Here is a 14,512-nt window from a genome sequence, read left to right on the forward strand (position 1 = left end):
AGGGCGCATACTTTGAATAAAATATTTGTTATCATTCTCTTGAAATAAATGTGTTTTTTTTTTCTTGAAAAAATACCGGTTTCATATGTATACACCTGGTAGGCGAACTTTTTGTGAAATCAATGGTGGTCGAGTTCTTGGAAGGGAATTCTTTAAACCCTATTTATTATTCATTAAATATGTATTTAGCATGTATTCAGTAAAGCTTGTCTATGGTGATGGGGATTGAATAACTAAGTGGGAAAATATCGATAGTGTTGAAGTTTTTGATTGTACAGGTAAGGCATAGCAAGTGCATAATTGCACGGTGTGGTTCTCAGAATTTGAGATACCTGTGGTCTTCATAACACTGTGGCTGCATGGGGGAAATTGGTTACAAAAATGTTTGTGACTACTGCAAAAACTAAATATATCTAAATAGCAGTAAAGTTATACTATGCAAACATAGAATGAAGTTTTTCATTAAAAATAATACCTTATTTTGCATTTTGTTAGCTATTTCATGGGGTATTTCATATTATGAGAATAATTTGACGAGTTTGGAAAAAGCACTTTTTTACATTTTTTGTATTTTTAGCATAAAAAATATGTATGTAAGCCCCACGGTGTCCACCCTGTATAATAAAAACTTAATATTCGAGTGGTAAATAAATATGCATTACATGATTTACATTTATGGTAAGTCCTGCAATTGTAACTGCGGTGGTAACTCATTTTTAAAATTCTCTAACCTAAGCAATTACCAACGCGGAGCGTCTAAAATATACCGAAAACTATGAAGTAACTCCGAGGATTTGACCCACAAACCAAGAGGGCGCTTTTAGCAGTCGGATTTTGACGGAGTCTCTTATTCCATTACATGAGCAATCTCCCAACTCATCTCTGTTATTACTCCGGGGTTTAAAGGCTCTTTTACACCTCCATTGGTTGGTCAATCAGCAGCCAGCAGACTATAAATCCGTTCACACCTCGATTTTCCGAAGAAGGAAAATGTTCCTAATGACGGGAAGTTTTAAATGTAAAAATAAATGAAAAAATATTATAGCATTTGCAATGATAAGAACAAAGAATTTTGAATAAATTTGTATCTATTATTTAAAAAAGTAACTTACAGAATAATTAAGAATTGGCATTGCTGTATATTTTATATAGCAGACGTAATCGCCAATTCGGTTTGAGAGGTTTGAGCGCATACTTCGAGTCATTCCAATACAACGGCTTTATTTATTAATTTAGTGAAACTAAAAAGTCTAAAACGTAAATAATATTAACATTAATTAATGTTGTATTCTACATTGTAACGTATGAATACTTATACACAAATTTCTAAAGAAACATTGTCAATGTAATAAGTTTATAACATCAAATCTAACCTTTAAAGCTTACATACACTTCAAATATATATATTTGGCCACCTTAAAGAATGATTGTACATAATAATTGTACAAATGTAATAAAATTTCATAAACCTAAATAATTGTAAGAGTACTTCATCAATGTCCAATAAATAAACTAGTTTTTATGCAATTTACACGGTTGCTATGGATTACGAATACGACGGAGTAAGTCTAATTTATAAAATTTAAATGACAACAAAATATAAATAACAGACATTTATATTTTTTATATTTCAGGTTTTGAAAAATCTGTACTGCGGAATTTGCACGCAGCAAATACCCAACGTGAATGAAGAGTATGATCATAACTGCTTCCAAACTATTGACATACAAAATTTTCCCATTGTGGAGAATGCTGTGACCCTAAGTGAAGCATGTGAGAAGAATTTTGAGCAAGAAAATGGTAAAGATTATTTGGACGAATACCAGGAGGTTAGGATACATGGCTTATTGAATCTAAGAGGCCACAGGTAAAGAAGAAGAAGAACCATCTGTTTTAGAATGTATGTGTTATAGGTCTTTAGTATAGTTGACATTTTATGGAGAGTGCTTAAAAACAAATTCTAAGTGTTTTCTTCTTCAAAATTATAACTTATATCAAGTACTAAGAGCAAAATGTCAATTATCTTTTATAGTTTGGAGGGTTTAAAAGATGTTAAAACCCAATTTTGCCATAATATATAAATTTAGAAGAACCTTTCAAGCTTTAAAATAATCTCGAAAGGTTTTGAGTGAATAAAGAAAATTTTCTTAAAATTCCTCAACAAATTTAAAAGAATGACGATTCTCATGACTAAAACATGTGGTGTTTGAGTCGAACTCCTCTCTCTGGACAGGCCTGCTGTAGCGGAAGAACAGGAAGTGTCAGATAACCCCCTCTCCTGCGTCAAGCCGCGTTCGGCGCAGTAGGCATAGCCAGCCGCGCATACGTGTGATGAGACAAGGAGTGGGGGTAAGCTAACGAAGGAGAAATCGGGAACCGAGAAGTTTCTAGCGAAAAGTGTTCATAAATAATTTTTTAGCCAGTGCATGAATGCAAGTGCCATCAATTTCCAGTGCATGAATAATTTTTTTTTTCAATTAACATTTTTTTTTAAACTGTCTCATTCGTCTCGAGATACTGATAATAAATGAAATACTAAATGAAAAATAAATGTGCGATCCATACCAGAGATGCGTTGAGTTATGCAATACACAGCAAAAAAGTTTGATAAAAAAGTCATTCTATTCGGAGCAAACTGAGTTTTACTTTTGAGGTTAGAATTTTATGGTCTCTGAAAATTGTCTTAAAATCTTCCAAGTAATTATCACTTTTTAAATAGTAAGACGCCCCGAGATGTTTTGGTAAATATCATAAGAAATAGCTCGTTCATAAAAATATTTATAATGGACATCAAAATCTAACTTAAAAATACGATTCTGAAACCAAATCCTTTTACTTCTATGTGTATTTGAATTTTTGAGTATTTTGTACCAAAAAAGCCCACATGCAAAAAATTGTCACTTGCCACCTTCTCCCTTTCCACCCTTCATATATTAATTATATTACGAACGTAACACAAATCGCAAAACCCAATATTGAGCAAGAATATCGATAATTATAAATAAATATTTAATATATTTATTATTCTTCAATCAAATTTTCCTTCAAATCAGGGATAAGTATTTTTGAATAAATTGAACATAATAATTATCATTTTGTGTGTCGTAGGTACTGCGTTATATAATTTTATTTATTCAGAACTTTCCTACTTGACTTCAATTTCATTTTATTTGAAACACATATGTCACATTTTCTCCGCAGAAAGAGGTTATGAAACACATAACCTAAAATTATAGTTAATCCGTATTTTCCTTCATCGATCTTCAACATTATTATAATATATTTTATTAGGATTCAAATATTTCTACACCTCAACATAACGAAGAAATTTTACTTCTCACATTTTTAAATTCCTTACATTTGCCGCCTTACTTATCCAAGATGGAGAAACTAAGCTTTGGGTCCTGATTAGTTCATTTTATTTACTTGCGCGTGGCTAGGCCATGTACTTATTAGATCATGGCACGGAGCATGATCTAAGAATACACGGTCTAGCCATGAGCAATCTTGATTATCAGCGGCGTATCTAGGGAAAAAACCGCCCATCCCAAGCATGAAAATTGAATGCCCCTGTGCAAAACACCAGTCAAATATCTTTGTCTCTACTACTAATTTTCTGGGCGTTTTTTAAACATTTTTAAGTAAATAATTTTGGTAGAATTTGAAGCATGTATCTTCTTGTAATGTGCGTATCACTTACGGTTATGTTTCTATTGCCAGTTTCAGATGGCTTCCCACTGGCAGTTGCGTCTCCTTATTATTCCTTCGTGGGTGTATTTAAACGCCTGTTTACTGGTCGCCAGCTAGCGGAAAAGTCATGAGAATAAAAGAGGCAGAGAGCGGAAACTTAAAAGAAAACTACTCTCTATCTCTTTTACGCTTATAATTTTTCTGCTGGCTGGCAGCCAATTGACAGGCGTGTACACCACTAGGATGACAATGTCGCTAGAGAAGATCAGAGTGGGTAATTTCGCGTATATGGTATATATTCTAGTTCGCAAACTGGCTAGGTGAATTTGGGATGCTTTGATTAAAAAGTTCACATAAAAAAATCTGAATGATCTTAAGCGAATTTTTTAAATTATGCACAATTAAGCATTTTGAAAAAATTGCTGTTTTTTTAGTATTCAAAGATTAATTTAAGAGCCTACTAATCTAAATTTCAATCATTCTTTTAGTACATAACGATAAAAAAAATAAAATATGGTGGAAAATAATAAATATTTTGATTTAAAATTAATATTTTTTTCGTGTTTAAAGATTACTATATATTTTTTTAATTCACTGTTTTTGTTGGTAGAAAATTTATCTTCTCGGTTAAAAAATCATCTTTTTCATTAAAAATTTAATTCTTTTTGGAAATTTGTTGATTTTAAATTAAAAATTTAACTACTTTAATTATTATTCACAACTGATCTTTTTCAGTAACAAATTCATCTATTTGGTTGACAATTTTAAAATTTTTGTTTTCAAGTTTGTCGTTTTTTATCAAAAAATTAAAAAAAAATTAAAAAAATTAAAAAATTGCTGAAGATATTATGGATTCTTTCTCACCATTTTTAGAAATTTTTTAAAATTTTCTCTAAGAATTTATTTTAAAAAACAAGATATCCTTTGAAATTTTTTGTATGAATATGATTTTAGTGGATGTTTTCAGTTTGTTATTTGCTGAGATGCCGACAAATGTTGAGCGAAAGATAGATTTTTTAATATTTCGAAAGATTTGAATATTATAAAAAAGTATTCTCAAGTTTCCAAAAAAAATGTAAGATTTTTCTTATTTTTAAAGTTCATTTGTAGAGAATAATTTAAAAAATTCCAAGATTTTTAAAGAAAATTGTCAAAATTATCAAAAATTAATTTCGAGAGATTATTCTACAACTTTTTCAAAACATTTCAAGAAATTGCTAAAAAAGATTCTGAGAAATTTTAATACCGAGCAGATTTTTGAAAGATAAAAGAAAATTTAGATTTCTGAAGATTTTGAAATAAAGTTTTAAATTCTATTTCAAAATCTGGAAAGGATTTAAGAAATTAAAATTTTTTGGCCTAACATTTTGGGGAAAGTTGTAATTTATTTTTTATTTAAAAAATAAATTTTTTTTAAGAAAATTGAAAAATATGTTGAAACTTTTTAAAACATTTAAAAACTGCGTTGGCTCAAGAATCCGGTAAACAAAAGTATCAACACTCAGAAATTTCCGAAAAAGTAAATATGATTTATCGCGTATATGCTTGGACTTCAAATATTTGGTTAAAAATTAATTTTTTCATTTACAATTTTTGATTGAAAATTGAAGTATTCAACAAATCAAATTTTGTAGTTCAAACTTGAAATATTCTATTTATTTTTGATTAACTTGAAACTAATCTTCATAGTTGAGAATTCTTTTTTATAGAATATTTGTTCTTCAACGCCCAAATTTGTCTTAAAATTTTTACGTCTTAAAAAAATTTAATAATTGCCGAAGATATTTTGGATTCTTTCTCAGCATTTTTATAAATCTTTTAAAATTTTCTCTCACAATTTATTTTAAAAAACAAAAAATCCTTTTATATTTTCATATGAATCTGAAGCATATTCTTTCATTATCTTTAACAATTGTCAAAATATTTTTAATTTGTTCGAAAACCTGACTGATTACATTCTGCATGAATATGATTTTAGTGGATGTTTTCCGTTTGTTATTTGCTGTGAGGCCGATAAATGTTGAGCGAAATATAGATTTTTTGAGATTTCGAAAGAAAAATCTTGTTAAGAATTTTGAAGATTTGAAAAGGATAAAAAAGTTTTCTTAAATTTCATTAGAAAATTTATAATTTTTTATTTTTAAAGTTAATTTAAAGAGAATATTTAAAAAGATTTCAAGATTAAAAAAAAAATTATCAAATTTATCAAAAAATAATTTTAAGCGAACATTCTACATCTTTTAAAAACATTTTAAAAAATTGTAATAAAAAAATCTGGAAAATTCTAAGGTAATTTTTATAATTTTGCACAATTAAAAAAATAAGAAAAATTCGAATTTATTAAAAACATAATTTTGAAACTTTAACAAATAATTTTAATATTAAGAAGACTTTTAAGAGATAAAAGAAAGTTTACATTTTTGAATATTTCGAAATAAAGTTTTACATTCTTTTTCAGAATTTATAAAGGTTTTAAGAAATTGAAAATTTTTGGCTTAAGATTCCGGGGAAAGTTTTTATTTTTTTTTAATTTAAAAAAAAAATAATTTTTAAAGAAAATTTAAAAATATTTTGAAAATATTTAAAACATAAAAAATGCGTCGACTCAAGAATCCGGTCAAACAAAAGTATCAACACTTAAAAAATTTCGAGAAAAATAAATACCATATACCACCCAGTTCACGGTCGTGAGACGTGGCCATAGGTGTGATTTATCGCGTATATTCTGGGAGCTGGTGTCATTTTTAGTTGGTGGTTGCTAACAGTAGGACCACGCAGTGGTTGTTTGATCTTTTTTTTTTATTTTCATCTACAATATTTCTTAAATTCATATAATTCGATATAATTTTTTATATATTTCAGACAATTTAAAATGATTAAATTAGAATAGTCCACTAAGTGTGATTTTGTTTTGAATTCGCCCAAATTGTTGAAATGATATTGATAGGGCGAAGGGGAATCTTCGATTGATGCAGATTCTTAGCACTTCCAGTTCGTAGAACTGGGGGAGAGTTTCCGAGGAATGTATTTCCCCGCCAAACAAAACAAATATAAATAGATGAGTAGCTCTTTAAAACTGCTTTCTTGAACACTTATTATATAATCTAATTAAACAGTATTTAGTTGAACTTTAATTAAATAAATAAATTGATTAAAATAAATTAAATAAAAAATATCTAATTTTCTTTTAACTTTTAATACTTTTCACATTTCCTAATTTAATATATGTACTAATAACTAAGTTATTAGATTCAGCCTTTCAAAATAGGGGGAAAAAACTTTTTAAAAATCTGGGCTATTAATTTCAGCTTCAGTTTAGAGTTAAAAAATGATGTTTTTTTGCAATTACAATCATTTTTAATTCAAAATACAAATTTGGAATAACTATTAGCTTGTTACAAAGGTAAAACCACATTCCAAGTTTTGACAAGAAGGAATCACCGCTTATCTGTTTCTTTTTAAAGTTATATAAATATAATTTTCGTAAGATTCCGGAGATATTTCAAAAACATTATTGAAGATTTCACATATGCCGAAAAAAATGCAGAAAATTTGTATCCATTTTTTTTATTGTGCAGGACACACAAAATATTAGGAAAAATTAGAGTCAGCTTAAAAGATATTTAGGACTTTCAGAAGATTCGAAGAAATAACTTTTAAAATAATTTTTCGAAAAACTATTTATGTTTTTAAATATTGTTAATCTCTTCAAAAATTCTGAAATTCCTAAATAATTTTTGTAATAAAAAATTACATTTTTACAATGACCTTCAAGACTTAGAGATTTGTAGAAACTTCCAGAGGAATCTTACCAAAAAAATTTCATCCTTCAAAAAATTCTTAAATAGCTTCTAACATTTTTTTCGAAATACTCAATATTTTATAAAATTCTTAAAAATTGTTTTTAAAATGTATAGAAAATTTTTAATTGTCTAAAAAATTTCAAATTTTAAATTACCTTAAAACCTTTACAAAACGTCTACACCTTCGAAATATCTTTTCAAATCATTCAGTTTTCCTAAAAAATTTTCAAGTGTCCTAAAATCTCCTAGATTTTCTTTCGTGTGTTTTAAAATCAAAACACAATTATTTAAAAGATTAAGATATTTTAAGTTTTTTGTCCATTATGTATTTTATTTTTCTTACCGCTTTCAAAGTTTGAAAAAGTTTACAAATTGTCTACTACGATAGGAAAATTTTAAGAACAGAGTTATTTCCTATAATATTAGAAAACCCATTTGCAATTAAAATTTAATTTTGAATTAATGATGGTTAGAAAGAGTTGGAAAACATTTGATCATGAAATGAAATTACTTAATTGAACATTATTATTTACAAAAGTGATGTTGCGGTAAATTCGTAATATTTATTAATAGACTTAATTGCAGACGGTTTACTTAAACAATCTTTTTTTTGAGTGACTCGCAAAATTCTTAGAAATTGAAAAAATCAACTGCAAGAATAAAAAACGAACATATATATTTTATTTTTTTCATATCTAACTTTTTCTATTAAATCATTCATGTTCAGGGGCGAACTGGGCCTATTACCTCTATTAATAACAGTTAATATGCATAAATATATTAAATAGTATGCGTATTTTAAAACAAATCTCATATTAAATCAACGCAAACAATGAAAAATTCCTTGGAACATTTTTAAATACTCTCAAATATTGCAATTCCTTCAAAATATTTTGACACACCTTAAACTTTTTTAAAACATTTTTAAAGTACTTTTGAATTTTTTTAAATAACCATGCTAAATAATTTTTAATTCTCTAAAATTTCTTAAAATAATAAAAGTAAGTTGAAAATTCCTTGACATGTTTCACAACATCCTTAAATATTTTAAATCTTTTGAAACCTTTTGAAACCTCTTGACATTTTTTAAAGCTCTTGAAAATATATTGAAATTTTAAAAATACCATGAAATATATCAAATCCTCTAAAGTGTTACATTAACTTTTCATAATCAATCAAAAATTCCTTGTAATCTTTTTAAATTCTCTCAAATCTTTTAAAATCTTTTGAAATACCCAGAACTTTTTTTAAAGATTTCTAAAGTATTTTTGAATTTTTTAAAATAACCCTTCTAAAATTTTTTTATTGCTTTGAAATTTCTTTAAATTATAAAAACAAATTAAAGATTCCTTTACATCTTTTAAAACATCCTCAAATATTCAAAATCCTTAAAAATCTTTTGAAATTTCGTAAAGCTTCAGACTGAAATTTAAAAACAGACAATAGTTCCTAAACGTTAAATATTGAAATGTTTGTAGATTATAGTTTTGAAAATGGGATCAATAAAACTTCAAAGCTTTAGAAATCTAATTTTCAAACATTTTCAACTATTCAATAAGAATAATTTTCAACTCGATGAGATTCAAGTCTTCAAATTTTGAATTGTAAACTTGAAAGTTTATATATAAAAAATTAATAATTATGATTGAATTGAAAGCGTTCAAAATTTAAACGTAAGTTTTCAATTGGGTAATCTCTAAATGAAATTATTTCAGACTGAAATTTAGAAAGCAGAAAAATTTCAAACTGTTAAAAATTTTAATGTTTGTAGATTAGTTAAAGTATTAAATTAAAGTGTTAATAGAAATTACTCAAGTTAAAGTTTTACTATTTTTAAAACGATTTTTGTATATAATTATAAAATTATATATATTTTTTAAACATACTTTTAAATTTTCAACGCTTTCAATTTATTTATGATTAGTAATTTTTTGTAAATAAACTTCTAAGTTTACAATTCAAATTTTGAAGACTTGAATTCCATCAAGTGGAAAATTACTTATATTTCGTAGTTGAAAATAAGATTTCGAAAGTTTTGAATTTATATTGAATCCATTTTCAAAACTCTAATCTACAAAATTACAATATTTAACGTTTTGAAATTTTTCCTTTTTCTAACTTTCAATCTGAATCTTTTTAAAATTTCAAGAGATTTCAAAAGATTTTTAAGGACTTTAAATATTTGAGGATGTTTTAAAAGAAGTCAATGAATTTTAAATTTATTTTTATAATTTAAAGGAGTTTCAAATAATTTCAACAATTTCAGCAGAGTTATTTAGAACAATTTCAAAGTATGGTAGAAATCTTTAATGGGTATCAAGGTGTTTCAAAACATTTTTAAGGTTTTGAAATACTTGAGAGTGTTTTAAAAGGTTCCAAGGAATTTTCATTTGATTACAGTAATTTCCCAGTGGGCACAAAATTTGGCGACGTCTTTACGACATCGTTATGGCATCTTTACGGTAACTTTACGACATCCTATGTCCATGTGGTCAAGTCGTCTTTACGATATCGTAAAGACGCTGTAACGACATGGACATAGGATGTCGTAAAGTTGTCGTAAAGATGTCGTAAAGACGTCGCCGAATTTTATGCCTACTGGGTTAATATGAGCTTTAAAGGATTTGAAATATTTAATGTTTTTTTTAATTTTCAAGGAATTTGCAAGAGATTTCAAAAGATTTGAAACGATTGTAAATATTTGGGGATGTTTAAAAAGATGTGAATGAATTTTCAATTCCTTTTTATAATTTAAAGGAATTTCAAAGAATTTGAACAATTATAGCAGCGTCAAGGTGTTTCAACATATTTTGAAGGTTTCGAAATACTTGAGAGTAATTTAATATGAGATTTCAAAGGATTTGATATATCTTCGGATATTTTAATAGATTCCAAGAAATTTTCGATTTATTTTAATAATTTAGTATGAGATTTTAAAGGATTAAAAATATTTTAGGGTATTTTTAAAATTGCAAGGAATTTTTAAGAGAATTGCAAAATTTCAAGAGCTTTCAGAGGATTTTTAGTATTTAAGGATGTTTTAAAACATTCCAAACATTTTCAATTAATTTCAATAATTTAAAGCAATTCCAAAGAATTTTAATTATTTTCAACTTTTCAGGTTGAAATTGGAACTGCTTTGTTAAAAATGTATTTTTTTTTGGTTGATGTATCAATTTAGTTGAAAAAATTTGTTTTCTGAAAATTTAACTATTTTGTAGACAATTTTTCTTTGCTTTTGTTTAAAAATTTAGCTATTTTGTTGAAAACAATTTCAACAATTTTTTTTAATGTATGTATTTTATTCAAAACCTTTTTTTTTGCAGAAAACTAATTGGGTTAGTTGAAAGTTGAACTATTTATATTAAAAAATAGTCAAATAGTCATTAATATTAATATCATATTTTATAATTATAATATTAACATCAATAATATATATATAATAGCAATAATATCCATATTATATACACCTGAAGAAGATAACCTAAAAATCGACCCATGCATGAAATTAAGAATAACGCAAAACATCAAAATCGCCAATTTCTTTAATTTCTTTCTAATGGGGACCGAGTTATAAATAGAAGACCATCGAAGTCTTTTGAAACTTTCAGATCGGCAACAAAGATATCTTTGTGGCAACTAATTTAGCAGAAACTTAATTGGTAAATCATTTCAGAAATTGCTAACTTTCGTCATTTACCGACGCGCAAATTCAGCCTTCAAAGTAACTCTTAGGTAATCCACCATGAGGGCGCAGTTATCAGCGGATGTTTTTACATTCTCTTATTCAATTATTTCGGCCATCTCGCACCTCATCTCTATCATGGCACGGAACATAATCCCAGGCTGTGATCTACGAAAGCGCCTATGCGTCACCTTGAGGCACGTACCCATGTATGCAATGGCTTGCGTAAATGACGGTAACGAAAGCAAAGCATACGAGGTGCGTTGCCTTCCTCGAAACTATCAGTTCGCACCAGTTTAAACGAAAGGCATGAAAAGTGAGTCAATACAAATATCACAGTGAAAACTGTGTTGGAGGTAAGGCTATAATATTTATTTAATGTTTATTATTAAACTTGTTTGTAAGTGAAAAAAGTTGAAGGAGACAGCTAGGTTGACCATTTGTCAAAAATAACCTATGTAGAAAATTAAGAATATAATAAACCCAAAAGAATTCTTTTCACATTTCATATATTTCATTGTACTTCCCGAGATTTTAAAGATTTTAGCATATTTTTAAAGATTCCAAGGAAATTTCAAATGAATTCAAAAAATTTCAAGATCTTAGGGGATTTAAAATAATTCCAAGGAGTCTTTAATGTCTTTATAAAATGCCAAGGGATTTCAAAAGATTTTACAAAATATAAAAAGTTTTAGGTAATTTTAAACGATTGCGATGCGTTTTTGATCGTTTTCGATAATTTGAAGGGACCTGAAACGATTTAAATATAACAGGATACTTTCAAAGATTCCAAGGAATTTTCAATTGATTTCCACAATTTGAAACGATTTAAGGCCATGTGATGAGTGTAACAGCTGATCAAGTCAACCCTAAGATCAATATTTTTTCACCCATATTGAAAAATATGGTGGAAGAAAAAAGTTTATTTATGCAAATAATGATTTTTGACGGACACATTTAGGTTTTGAAGCAGAATTTTGACTTTTAACTTTCTCTGACGGTAATCATGCAATCTGTTTTACCCACAGACCCCTAGAAGTTCGAAGTCGTCATGGATATAGACATGGACATAGAAAACACGGGACTAGGCATGCCGTCCTAACTTGGCGTGCGAGGTTGAATCCACGGGGGGGGGGGGAATTACATGAGTGGGCGGAGCCGCCATCTTACGATGTGCCATTTGATTATGCACAGGAGCATTTTTGCCGACAAACTGTGCATGAAAATATAAACATGTGGGCGCTGCCATGTTTGTCGCGGGACATCAAAAGGTGACGGACCTCCCCCCTCTTTGCATCACCCCGCAACGGCATGCCTAGGTCCTTGTTTCTTATGTCCAGGGAAGTTGTCTGCTCGTGCTAGTGCTGCTTTGGCACAGCTGATACCAGACTGATACGCATGTCAGACCAAATATGTTTATTTGCATTTCAAGTGCAAACATTAGTTTTTGCATTATTGGTGCATAATGTTCGTGAGCTATTTTTGTTGTTTTGTCCCAATTTGATAAATATAAAACTAATAACTAGCCCATTGACAACATTGCAAATTGCTTGCAGGCATGGACATAGGAAACACGGGGCTAGGCATGCCATCCTAACTTGGGCGAGCATTTGATTATGCGCACGAGCAATTTTGCCGACAAACTGTGCATGAAAATATAAACATGTGGGAGCTGCCATGTTTGTCGGAAGACATCAAAAGGTGGCGGACCTCCCCCCTCATTGCATCACCCCCGCAATGGCATGCCTAGTCCCTTGTTTCCTATGGCCATGCTTGCAGGGTTTGACGACAGCACGGTCGGTATTTCTCCAAACTAAAAAGCTCACTTCGTTTAGACGTAAGCTGGGAAATATAAATCGATGACCAGGTTTGGTCACGTGACCCCTCGTCACATGGCCTTAAACAAGATTATAAGATTGCCCCATCTATGGAGGCGCATATGCGACGCACGTCATGCGAGGCACGCGCATGCGTGCATGAAGCAAACACTCGGTGCGCGTGAGTTGACTATCCTAAAATTATTTATTTATATTAAAGGAGGTAAATAAAAAAATTTAATTAAATAAATGTATCGGACTTTATTAACAAAATAGCACGTCTATAGCGGGGATGGTGGAAAAAAGCCCACAATCGCGATCGAATGTACTCAAATTTCCATGTCTTCCCGTTGTGCAGATGCAGACTGTTTGTCTTTAGTGGAAAAAATTCTTGTGCCAAGTGTCAGTACTAAAAACCTTTATAATAAGTTAGACAATAATGTCGCATTTTTTTTTGCAAGGGCTGCGATTCGGTTAGCAGGGCACAGAAAGAGAAAGGTATTAGACGTGAAATCCTCAACATCTATACTTGCGTTCTATTTTTTTTATATTCCTCTTCTTGTCCTAATGACATTATTCATATAATTGTATAAATTATATAAGCATTATCAATGCGTTCGTGAAACTAACTGCCACGTGACATTATCAAACTGAACCTATAAACACACTCGACACTATGCATAGCAGACGACAATTTCTAATTTTATATTTTCACCAGCCCCCTGCCTCGACCGTGTATGGCAGGGCTCACCAAAAGGAAGCCATTGGCTGCATTGGCTGCCAGTGGCAGTCAAAAGACTAGGTCAAACTGGCCCTAACAAATCTTGTCGTTCGACTGGTTTTTTGCCCTTCACGGTCATTATACCTCCCGCCGCGCCGGGCTTGAAAGACATTATCCTTTCCAAAAATGAAATACCATTAGAAAAAAATATATCAGCGTTTGATTTAATAATATAAAAATAAATATTAACTTCTTATTGAATAATATTTATATATTTCACACAATTGATATAATGTATAATGATAAAATGTTTAGATGATATTGTTCAAATTTCTTTAATAAATATTTGTTAAAATAAGCTATAGCTATAATATGACTATGTTATCTGTTAATACTAAATGATTAATAGGTAGTTTCAAAATTAATAAGAAAAATTAATATAATGCTTGAAAGGTGGAAGAATTAAGCAATTGCTATATATTATTGCAAGTTTTATAATAATTACCGAAAAAAAAAATTTTATATTAAAATATGAAGTATAGATTTCAGTGAAAAGTATTTTTTATTCTAAAGCAGATTTCTTTCTCTATACATATTTATTTTAAACGATTTTGGTCCTATTGCACGGGAACAATTTTAATTCATTTTTGTTCTCATTTAATTTAATCAGTGAGTATAATTTTACGTAATACCTTTGAAAAAGAATAATTATTATTGTTATTATTGAATATAATTATTATTAGGAGTAATTATCAAAATGAAATGAATGTTTCAATTAAAAGTGCTATCAAATATA

At 28.8% G+C, this 14,512-nt stretch overlaps 1 long non-coding RNA gene across 1 annotated transcript in view; it reads right to left on the minus strand.

Annotated features, from left to right (window-relative positions):
• Window positions 1-665: 665 nt before the first annotated feature.
• LOC117182034 overlaps window positions 666-14,512 on the minus strand; it is a 34,471-nt gene continuing 20,624 nt past the window's right edge. The window contains exons 3-4 of the long non-coding RNA XR_004468249.1: window positions 1,113-1,250; window positions 666-996 (exon numbers count right to left, since the gene is read on the minus strand). This is a non-coding gene — a long non-coding RNA (uncharacterized LOC117182034). The remainder of the gene's footprint in view (window positions 997-1,112; window positions 1,251-14,512) is intronic.

The sequence above is a fragment of the Belonocnema kinseyi genome, chromosome 10 (assembly GCF_010883055.1).
Source record: "Belonocnema kinseyi isolate 2016_QV_RU_SX_M_011 chromosome 10, B_treatae_v1, whole genome shotgun sequence".
Classification (NCBI taxonomy): Eukaryota; Metazoa; Arthropoda; class Insecta; order Hymenoptera; family Cynipidae; genus Belonocnema; species Belonocnema kinseyi.